We start from the raw sequence: 13,037 nt of genomic DNA on the forward strand, positions 1-13,037 counted from the left end.
TTTCATAGCTAAAACCGTAGAGGGAAAGCAAGTATGTCAAATATCACGACAAGTATATTTGTATACCAGAAAAAAAGAAGCAAACCAAGGTCCATCTAAACTATGCTTTCTTAACTTCCAGGCAGTTGTTAATATTGGGATGGGTAACTCTTTGCTGTAGGATCTGACCTGTGCATTATAGGATACTTAGCAGCATCCCTGACCTCTACCCACTAGTGCCAGTAACAACATTTTCCAGTAGTTGTGACAAAAATGTCTCTAGACATTTCACAATATCCTCTGGGAGGCCAAATCACCATGGTTGAGACCCATTGACTTAAACAAAGGCAATAAAGGATTTTGCACTTCTTAAGAACAGTAAGGTTCCAATCTCTTTAGCCTTAGCCTGCCATTGGGTGTCCGTGACACTTAGAAGGCATAAGCCATGGGACTTGGGAGAAAGATATGCCATTTATTGGCATCTAGGAAAATAACAAGGTGAAAACAATGCAAAAAAAAAATAAAAGTTTTAATGAAGTATAGTGAATCATGGCTAATAGAAAAAATTAGATCAACTGTAAACTATATATAGTAATATAGTATCCCTCCCCAAACTTTAGAGAAAAACGGTTGACCCTCAAACAACACAGGGGTTAGCCCCCTGAGCTGAGCCCCCAGTACAGTAAAAAATCTCTGGAACTTTTGACTCCTCCAAAACTTAATTAATAACCTGTTGTTATCTGGAAGCCTTACTGATAAAATAATGAATTAACACCTATTTTATATGTTATATGTATTATATACTGTATTCTTACAATAAAGTAAGCTAGAGAAAAGGAAATGTTATTCAGAGGATAATAGAATACATTTACAGTACTATACTGAACTTATTGAAAAAAATCCACATATAAGTGGACCCATACAGTTGAAACCCATTTTGTCCAAGAATCAAATGTATTTATTTTTATTTTTCTTCTTTCCTTTGCAAGTAGTTAGTATGTACAATTTTGGTTTCTCTTTTTCTCTGGAAAGAAATCCTACCATTTTTTACAGTTTTGAAATGTAAAGATTTATGGAAGGCATTACACAGCAAGCTCTACTATTTGCATTTCAATATATGATTGAGAATCACTGTGTAACTTTACTCCTGCTGTTTTGTATTGATTGTACACAACATGTTTCATTAGACTACCTTCAAAAACTTTATTCCAAATGCTTTATAGATTTGCTAATTTCAATAATTGCCCAGAGACTGTGACTCTGTCAGTGACTAAAATATGTACTATAGGAAGGCAATGCTAGTCAGTGATTTGGCCATATTCACAGCGAAGTTTGAAGACTCAGTAAGGCTTTAATGATTCATATTGATTAAGACCACTCTCTGAGTTGAACAATACAGGATGAATTTTGGTTTAAATGTATGTCAGTTTACTTAGTTTTTTTTTCCTAATATGTAATATGCATTCCATGAAATTTGGTAAACTTACTTTTACTTTTCTAGTTTATCCAGGTAATTGTAGCATAGCTGGAATCCTGTGAGTACAGATGGAAAATTCAGATTCTTGTTTTAAAAGAGAGCAGGATAGAACAGGTGCTGTTTAAGCTCTATTCTAGGGTTAAAACTGACATATTTACATTAGATATTATTCTTCCCCCTAAATAGGACTCAAAAGTATAAACCTGAGCAAGACACTGTTTGTTTTTTCCCCCACATAATTTAAGCAAAGAGACATAAATGTTGCCTATTCTGCTTGGCTCGCTACTCATTCAGTTTTATATTTATAGACAGTCAAACTCTGATGTGAAAACACATCAACTTATTAATGTGTTAATTATTATTTATCACTTCCTAAGGAAATATCATTTCCATAAGGTGATATATAGCAGTTCTGTGGACTGACAGTTTTCAGTCTAAATACTACATTTTTTATTGATTTACATTCTTTAATAATTTGTTTCACTTAAAGCTGTGAATATATCAAATATGTCTATTACCTGTAGTTCTTTAAAAGTGGAAAAATGGCATATTTAGCTTCTGCTAACAAGGAAAGGACAATTTTCTGACTGCCAAATAATGCCTATAACATATAAATTCAGTGAAATAATCTGGAGATAATATTAAAAGAAGAAATTTAAATTATTTTAAAATTATTTAAATCATTAATAAAAAATTATTAGGTAAATACTAAAATATCTTAAGCGGCTCATACTATTATTCCACAATCTTTTCCCATATAAGTAGACTTAAAACTAAAAAAGATAGAACTAAGCTTATATTAGAAAATATTTTATTTTTATTTTTTCATGGTTTATTCATTTTTCAGAGACAGAAACAGAGCATGAGGAGGGGAGGGGCAGAGAGAGAGGGAGACACAGAATCCGAAGCAGGCTCCAGGCTCTGAGCTGTCAGCACAGAGCCTGACATGGGGTTTGAACTCACAGACCATGATATCGTGACCTGAGCTGAATTTAGACGCTCAACCAACTAAGCCACCCAGGCACCCCAGAAAATATTTTTTGTATATTTAATAGTGATATTTAATTGTCTATATAATTGAGACATTTTTGGAGCCATGACTTCATTTAAGTGTTAAAGCAACATATGGATAATAAAATATTGGTCAGTAAATTGATGGATTTGCCCATTTTTTCTGATTGGATCTTTACATGAATTATGTGCTTTGGGTTAGCATAAAATATGAAATTGTAAGCAATTTACCACATGAAAAGATGAATTTCAAATTTCGTTCTGTCCTGAACATTCATGTTCTCCTCTGCTACCCATTGTTCCTTTAATGTTGGTTTTGTGCTTAAATAAAGTTTCATTGTGAAGAGAGGAAACTGTGGAATATTTTCTTCTATAATTTACAGGATCAAATGCCTTGATTGAACAGTCATGTGTTTTTCATGTGATGATATAAATAGTAGAGAAAGGTAGTTCTTTTTTGAAATTGATACAATCCAGAGGGTACAGCTTTACTGAAGCTCTTGGTGCTATTAAAAGCTAAACTCAACTGTAAGACTAAGAATTTTGTGGCTGATTATAGGACCACAGCTTGTAAGATCACTGGTGTAGCCTCTCTGATAATGCTTAGAAATGCAAGGTGGGGACAGCTGAGACTTCACACTAGTTTGAACTGATATATATGCATTCATAAAATACATTAAATTGTGTGTTTTTTTATGTTTATATTCTTCCCTAAATTGCTAATTGTTAAATATGTCATATTTGAAGAGTTTTCTTTCCCTCCTGCTGTTTGATCACATTAAGAGATCATTATTCTTTGTTTATGATCTCACAGTCTGTCAACTGAAGTGTCTACAGTGTCAAAAGCAAGATTATATGCAGGACTTTTTCAGAATAAGCAGAAAGAAAGAAGTTAGTAAGCACAAATATTCTATAATAGTTGTATTTATAAATAAAAAACAGAATCAAGTTACCTTTCACACATTCAATAAATGTACATTGTTCATGACAAATTTTCATAGGTGTTTTATTATGATAATAGAGCTACAGTTATATAAGTAATAAACAACTGGGGAGAGATTGAAGGATTATGGAAACTGCCTAAGCAATTTTTGCAGCTATTCTATAAATCTAACGATAGATGAAGATTTTTTTTAACAAAAACATCTGAGATTAAAATTCTTAGCATACTAATGAGTATTTGCCTAGACAACTCTCTCTAACATTTGAGAAATACCACAGAACAGTTTGTATATACACATATATGACATATATACATATTTGTCTGCTCAGGCTGCCATTACAAAGTGCTACACTACTAGAGACAAGGTGCCTTAACCAGCAGACATTTTCCTCACAGTTCTGGAGGCTAGAATTCCATGATCAAGGTGCCAGCAAATTTGGTTTCTGGTAAGGGCTCTTTTCCTGACTTGTAGACAGCCACCTTCTCACAGTCGTCACCTGGCCTTCCCTTTGTGTGCGGCAATAAGAGAACTCCAGCTTTCTGATGTCTCTCTTTTTATAAGGACATCAATCCCATTGGTTAGGGATTGATGACCACATTGAACTCAAATTGCCTCCATAAAGGCCCTATCTCCAAATACAGTCACATTGACAGGACTTTAGCATATGAATTTTGAGAGAACACAACTCAGTCCATAATAACATACTTACATGTATATGCACATTTACTGTAACTTGAATTAGGTCACCAAATTCGTGAATAATTCAATCTCAATTTTAGCGCTGTTTCTTTTGGTCAAGAAAGGGCTTTGGGACTTACACTGTGCAAATCATTTAGGCAATATTGATCATGCATCCATTCCATTTTCAGTATGCTGAATTGCCCATTAGCCACATGGCCTTTCCAGTTTAAGATCAGTTCATTTTTGGCCACATCAAGGACACAGGAATTTAAGAAAGGCAAGATGGTTTTCTGCTGTATTTCTTTCTGGAGCTCATGCAAGTAAATAGTAGGAGAGTTTCTCTGGTTTTTGCCCAGAAAAAGAAGGCTACAAGAAAAAAAGAGGCCATAGAAAGGTTGAGGTCTGCAGCCTTCTTGGACCAACCTTTACCAAGGATAGCAGAATAAAATAAATAAATTAATTAAATAAAATAAAATAGTAAAATAAAATAAAAAAGACTCAGAATCCATAAAGATTCAGAGCTCTCTCCCATAATAAACTTCCTGTCTTTCATATATAGAAATAATGAAGCTTGCATCTTAAGCCATTATTGTTTTGTTTCTGTCTTTGTTTTGGTTTTATGTTAGAGGTACCAGAATTTATTGCTACACAATAAAAAAAGGTTAAAATAACATGTAAAAAAAGTGCAAAACTGTGGTAAGACGCTCTCTTCTTGAAAGCTGCTCTTGTCTTGAAACTTTATTCATTGACAAGTACTCTATGCACTTAGCTTCAATACATAAAAACAAAAAAATATATAAACAAACATTAACATACTAGGCAAACTAAGACTTGTTATGGTATATTATTCAATGTCAGATTAAGATATGATAAGGCTCACCTTTTTGTCATGGTATTGTCCCAATGTAAGAAAGTTTGGGAGAGAAAAAAAAATGCACATTTACATCTTTCAACTAATAATAATTCTAAGACCTTGCCATCTAACTTTATGTATTATAGAAGCTAAAAGATTTCTAACTTTGGAGAGAAATAAAGTTACACCTAATCTTCTTTACTGTATATAGCTATTAGCATATCATATTAAAACATCTACGTTTAGATTAATGGTGTTTCCACTGTTTTATCCACAATTAAAGGAAAAAATCAGTTAAGTAAGGAGTCATTCTCTTGATTTACAATATCCTATCCTACATATCTCCAAATTTATGCTTCAAAAGTAAATGTATATATCCATTTTGGAAACGGAAGAGAGAAACTTACATCCCTGTTCTTTAGTTTTCTCCATCTAACACCATAGAATACTCAGATATATAGTAAGAATTCTATATGGTTTATTTTCTATTTTATGTTTCATGTGCAGATAATGGCCTGTTAAAATCTTCAAATGCATTGTGTACTTTGTATATATCTCTGGATTTCAAACACTTTCTGCTTAATATACTTTAATGCTCTGTTATTTGGCTCATAAAATTTTATGACTATGATATTTTCATTGTAGACAGTATTTTGTATCAATATACTATAACATTCTCTGTCCCATTGAGTGCTTTTCTGCCTTAATTACACCTTGCCTGAAATTAGTATCCCAACCTCTAATTTATCTATTTTCTTTTTACATCTTTGCTTATTCTTCTACTGTCAAACTTTAATTTGTTTTAAAGGGGCGCCTGGGTGGCGCAGTCGGTTAAGCGTCCGACTTCAGCCAGGTCACGATCACGCGGTCCGTGAGTTCGAGCCCGGTGTCAGGCTCTGGGCTGATGGCTCAGAGCCTGGAGCCTATTTCCAATTCTGTGTCTCCCTCTCTCTCTGCCCCTCCCCCGTTCATGCTCTGTCTCTCTCTGTCCCAAAAATAAATAAACGTTGAAAAAAAAAATGCTTTAAAAAAAAAATAAAATAAATAAATAAATAAATAAAATAAAAATGCTTATATGCTGCAGCAGATAGTTGATATTATTTTATATTTATTAATCAATTGACACTATATTTTTCTTTGTACTTAATCAAGGGATCATTGACATGTATTGTTATAACTGATTTGGTTGGTATTTATTTTGTTTTACATTATTTTGTTCTGATTGTATAGGTGTTTAAATTTTCTGGTAATTGTTTTGTTTTTGCTTATGACTAAGTAATTAGTTACAAAGAAAACGGACATTCTGTTTTAATTTCATTGGCTTTCTTTTCATTAGTATCTGCTGAGTGTATTTTCCTATACATTTACTATTAATATTTCCATGCCCTGCCATAGCTTAGCCAAATTATACATTCACATTTTCAAAATGATATCACAATCTCTGCCATTCAACTCCAGAAAGCAGTACATATGCATTCCTTGTAACCGCTAACATATTTCAATTTATCTCTATCATTATATGTGCTTCTATATTCCTTGATTTTCTATCCTTAATTTATTCTACTTTATTGTCTTATCTTGACATGGGCGTTATCTTATCATGGGTGTTTTTTCTATTTTTTCCTTTTAGTAGTTGAGAAATTATTATTATTAAAAATTTCTAGTGAATACCCTTTTTAAAAATATTTTATTTTTAAGTAATCCATACAGCCAACATGGGGCTTGAACTTACAACCCTGAGATTAAGAATCACATGCTCTGCTGGCTGAGCCAGCTAGGTGCCCCTAATTTTTTAGTTAATATTCTTAAACTGTTGTTAAAAGGACTAACTTAAAAAATAAAACCTTAATATTAAAAAACATCTCTTTCTCTCTCCCTAATAGAGAAATCTTAGAAAGCATGAAATCTGGTCATTTCATAGGAGTTTATACTAATTGTGATCCAGTTTTTAAAATCAGCTTATTTTAAAAATTCAAATTAGCTATAAATTTAAGCAATATGTAATTTTATAGATTAACTCATAATTTTTCCACTTATTTCTGTCAACATTTCTCCTGAAATGGCTTTCCTCTTTTCCTAAAGTAAACATCTTTTTTATTCAGTGATAAACATTATGTTTTTATTTATCTAAAAAGAGTATTAAAATTGCTCATATGGTTAAATCATAATTTAACTGAGTACAGAAGTGTGGTTTGACAGTTATTTATTTTCGTAATACTTTGAAGATAAAACTGTTTTCTTCCTACTCTTGAGAAGTTTTCATTTTACTGTAATTTCTACTTAGTAAATTGTTCCCCCATGACTGCTTGATTTTTATACTCAAATACACTTTTTTTAAGAAAAGGGAAAAATTATTACCCTTAGGTCAAAACCGTTATCACTTATCAATTTTTAACTACTAAATTTTGATGATTGTGGACACATTATAACCATAATGCCAAAAAATATAGACAAGAGTTCCATCACAATTTTATTAGTATTATGTTAAGTGAAACAAGATAAACCAAAATCAATATATTATATATTTTATATGAAATTCTTGAACAATAGAAGCTTATTTGTGGGCACAGGAATTAAAAAATGGTTGTTTCTGTAGACATTTGAATGGAGGAGAAAAAGGCACAATGGATGTGTTTTGGATAATGGCACACTATCTTTTTCTCTGTGTGAGTTATAAAATGCATACAATTCTCAGAGGTCATTGAACTGAGGACATGAGACTGTGTAGTTTATCGTATTTAGATTAGGCTTCCTTATCATATTTACATTATATTCGCAACCAAAGTGTGTGTGTGTGTGTGTGTGTGTGTGTGTGTGTATAAAGAAAATGTAAAGCAAACAGACTGGGAGAAAATATTTGCAGTACATTCATGGCATTTCTTGGATACAGACTACATAAGGAATACATAAAACCAATAAAATGAGAGAAATTATATAAAATATAGGCACAAGATTTGAGGAGATATTTCACAAAGGAAGATATACAAAACTAATTTGAAAAGGTGCTCAGAATCATTGTTTATTTGATAAATGTAGTTTCAAATTGAAACTACAAAGAGATGCCATTTCACACCCACTAGAGTGATCACAATTAGTCTGACAACACACAATATTGACTAGGAGGCAGAGCAACTGGAATTTATACTCATTACTGGTGGGACTATAAAATTATATAAATTTGGAATGCAATTTGGAACAGTATTTTAAAGTACAATATATATTTAATCTTTGTTCTAGAAATGACATTTCTACCTATTTTCCAAGAACAGTAAAAATTTGTGTGAAACAAATGTTGATGGTAGATTTATTCATAGTTACTCCTGACTGGAAAGCATCCAACTGTCCATCAAAAAATAATGGACAAATAAGTTGATGACTGAAATCATATCAGTGGTTGCATATTGACAGAGGTCGGGAGGGATTAACTAGAAAGAAACACAAGACAACTTTTTGGGATGATAAGTCTATTATTTGGGTTGACATTTTCAAGGCTTATCATCAGTGTATCAAAACTCATCCACTTTTACTGTCAATATATTTGCATTTCATCATATTTAATTTTAATTCACTAGAAAAAATTGAAATAAAAGATATTTTATATTTTGAGTCTACTGTTTATGGTAACTTTATTACACAGTAATAAATGTGGGTTTTTTTGTTTTTAATACATTGTTTAGTCTCTGGTGAAATTATTATTATTTTTAAAATTTTAATTCCAGTATAGTTAACATAAAGTGTTATATTCATTTCGGGTCTGCAATATAGTGATTCAATAATTCTGTACATTACTCAGTGCTCATCAAAAAAAGTGTAATCCAAATTCCCTTAACCTGTTTCACCCAACCCTCCACCCACCTCCCATCTGGTAACAATCAGTTCTCTGTAGTTTAGAGTTTGTTTTCTGGTTTGTCTCTCTGGTTTTTATTTTTTCATGTGTTTTGCTTCTTAAATTCCACATATAAGTGAAATCATATGGTATTTGTCTTTCTCTGACTTATTTCTCTTAGCATTGTACCCTCTAGCTCCATCCGTATTGTTGCAAAGGACAAGTATTCTTTCTTTTTTATGGCCAAATCATGTTCCATTGTGTGTCTATGCCACTTCTTTATTCATCTATTAATGGATACATGGGCTGCTTTCATAATTTGGCTATTGTAAATAATGTTGCAATAAACATAGGGGGGCATATATCTTTTGAATTAGTGTTTTCATATTCTTTGGGTAAATATCCAATAGTTGAATTACCAGATCACATGGTAATCCTGTTTTTAATTTTTTGAGGAGCCTCCATACTGTCTTCCATAGTGACTGCCTCAATTTGCATTTACAACTGGTGAAATTATTTTGATAAAAGTAGTGTGAATATTTGTAGTAAAACAATAAATACTAATAAGTATAACCATTTGCTGTTAGCTTATTCACATTAAATGCTTAATAACCTTTATATACTTGAATACATTTGTATGCATATATATGAATAGCTAAATCCAACAATTTATTTTACAGATATTTCACTTTGGAGATATTTTATATGATAATTTTTAAGTTAATTATACTAAGCTTGTAGTCTAGATGATATATCTTGTTTCCTTACCAATTAAGGTGAAATATATTTAAAATGTATTTTTAGATATTCATATTTCAGTAATGCTGATTTGTATTGTCTTTCAACAAGTTGTTTTCAGAATGACATAAAATAGAAATATGTAACAAAAATTAACTCAGTAATAAAACAGTATAATACAATTGACACTTCAATATAATGAGATATAAGAATTTCAAAATGAAGATGTGTTTCTTTGCTAAGGTAAGCTAATGACAGTTGCTTTGGGAGTAAACATTGATGCCATCAAGGTATTTATTGCCCAGTGGTTAGTTTTGTTTTGTTTTGTTTTTAAGTCGTCATAATTTTTAGATTGGTACACTTTGATATCATTTGCAGAATTGTAAGTTTGATTCTGAATTATACTTTGGAATTGTTGTAACCCTCTGCTAAGTTTTTGTTTCACTGACTCTAGAAAGGCTTGAGGATTTGCCAACACTAGTTCTCAGACAACCCATTCTCATAGATCTATCTTATTAATAGATGATTTAAAGATTCCCAATTGATGTCTCAAATTAGCACTTTGTAGTGGATTATTTGCCATTAAATAATCCTATAGTAAGTGATTTTTTTCCTCTTCAAAGATTTAGTAAAGGAACATTCAGCACAAATCATTTTATTTGCTGTAATTTCTAGTTATGGCACAACTAAGTTAAATAAGAATTTTCTTCTGAATATTTTTATTAGAAAATTACAATAATATAAATGATTGATTTCACTGTTGATTAATGGATACACTGCTAAGGAATATAAACATTGCTGATTAACTTACCCATAAATAATACATAGTGCAATACATTAAATTACCCACAAAAATAAGGAAATAATAAATCTTAGCATTTAACAACATTATAAAAATATAATTCAATATTAATTTCAAGGTATGTTAATAAAATGGACTTGGTAGTAAAATGAAGTCTATTGTTTGTCATTCTTTAACAGTGAAGTAGATTGATTATAGATTACATGATCAACCGTTAAAGATGATCATTTATCATTTTTTAATTATTAAAAAAAATGGCCAGCTCATTAGCATTCTTGGCACTGTATTTGTTGCAACATTAAATGAAACTCTTAGGAGGTGATTTTGAAATTCTTCAAAGATGAGGAAAACATTTTAGTATAAACAAAAGCCTAGGGTCAATACATAACGTAGTAAGTATATTGTGCAGGGGATCAAAAGCAAAAATAGACCAATTTGGGGTATATATATTAAAAATAGAGCAGCTGCTACTTATGAGTCTCTGTGTTTGCGTGTGTACCCCGAAAGTAGTATCACATTTATTAGCCAAATTTACAGAATAATTTATTATCTCTTATAATGCTTCAAAAATATAAAACCCAATTTGTTATCATGGGAGAGCAGGTCACTCACTAATTTATACAAAAGTATATACTAGAGTTAACTTTTCAAAGTGTTACTAAATCCCATCTTTCAAGGCCAACCAGGATGCTTTAGGATGACCACGGAATGAAAGTAGACCCTTTAGTGGTGAATTTGATAGTGGATCAAATTTAGCTAGCTACCTGTGAAATTTACACTTAGAAGTTTAATGTATGAATAGCCATATGTCACATGAACCCACTTTCTGCTCCCTGCATTTATTTTCAAAGCTGAAGGAAAAAAAGAAAATGCTATGAATACATTTTATTATCCCGATTAACAGAAAAATACCATAACATTTTTAAATGGGTTCAGTGATTAAATTCCCCCAATCTGTGTATATCTGAAGAAAAGCGATGCTGTCTATTATCTAGTAACATACGTTTCCTGAACAAGTTTTACAGAACAATATTGACATAGACTTACCAACTAATAAAATCTCTCAATGTGATGAAATTTCAGGTGGAAGAGGGAGCAGGATTCCTTCACACCATATAAATATAAATAGGAAAAGGAAGTTGCAGTGTCAAAAATAGTTTTTCCCCTTTTTTATGGTAAGAATAGAGTAATTAAATCATTTTTAAAATACTTTTTAGCAATAACAATGTTTCTTTGCATGTCTGATATCAAATCAAAGACAAAGTTTTTAATCTTTTTGAAATACTCTGACAGTAGAAGTTAAGATTTTTGGAATTTCATTTACTTTTAACCTTTCTCTATTTTCTTGAGCCATAGGAATCATACAAATGTATAATCAGGATATTTTTTTCACATTATCCAGATGTAATTTGGCATCTTGCTATTTTTGCCAAAACTGCTCCCGATGCCAAAATATGAAATGAAGTAAAAACACCAACTAAATGTTTATATTTTGAGTAGTTTTCAGTTGATAACAATGTCCTCTTTCTCATTGTACTTGGTCCCTGAGGAAGCAAGGAGTGCTGGTGAATGTTTTTCTGAAGTAAAAGAGGGTACAAAGTGCTGACCACTGAGATGAAGGAAAGAGAATAAAACTGCACTTAAAAATAAACGTAAAAATGTGATATGGGAAAGAAAATGCTGAGTAAAGTCTATCAATAGTTTGTTATTTATGTTAGACAGTGATATAATAAATCCTGCACTTAATAACATAAGGAAGTAAATTTTAACGGTCTTGGTAGAGGGATACTAGAAATTATAACTTAGTGAATTAACTTTAGTTATTCCAAATGCTAGTTATTTCTGTTTTCTAAATTATAAGATAATAAATGTATTTAAGCTCTATGAACAAACCTTAAAGATATTCAATCACAAGTTATATACATATTTAAAAATGATAGAATAATTAGAATAATTAGTTGACATGAATGTTCAGCATTTATTTCATGAGATGTATTTAAAGAAAGAGTATTTGAGTTGAGCTTAGATATTATTCTACATCAGTTGCGTCAAGCTTATTTGGTGTACAAATTATTGTCAGATAAAAGGTTTTCATATTTTAAAAGTTGTCTGCCAGTGTTCATATTATTGTTCTTTCCTTTAGCATTAACTGCATAAACTATTTCAAATGGTATTCACTATCTCTGCAAATTTTAGCTGCTAATAAATTTTCCTAACATTTGTTATTTTTGGATAAGATGTTCTCTCTGTTAATTTGGGTTATGACCTCCAAGAGAAATGACTGTAGTGCATTAGTCATTCAGGATGCTTTCTGGTTAATGAGGAGACAACTCATCATAAATATTCCTGAGCTCCTGAATGGCTTCTGACCACTCAAAATTCTTCCAAGCAGATGAAATTTCCATTTGGTGGTTCACTATTTCCATTGGTGAACATAAGCGTGTTTTAATCACGAGGAAAAAGGAAGAGTATGGGAATAACTGTGTTGGAGTTATCTTAGCAATGATGGAGAAGTGGAGATCACTGATAAAGTGCACAAATAATATTAAATTCAAAATAATATTAAAAAAATATCACTGGTCATACCAGTGGATTTGCTAGAGTACCAAATCATTGCTCTGAAAATTTTAAAAGGAGGGGAGCACAAATTATTCTAGATTTCCTAAATGTAATGTCTTTTAAGGTCCAAAAGTCTTGATGAAGGAAATTTCCACTTTATAAAATAA

Source organism: Leopardus geoffroyi, chromosome B2 (assembly GCF_018350155.1).
Source record: "Leopardus geoffroyi isolate Oge1 chromosome B2, O.geoffroyi_Oge1_pat1.0, whole genome shotgun sequence".
Taxonomy (NCBI): domain Eukaryota; kingdom Metazoa; phylum Chordata; class Mammalia; order Carnivora; family Felidae; genus Leopardus; species Leopardus geoffroyi.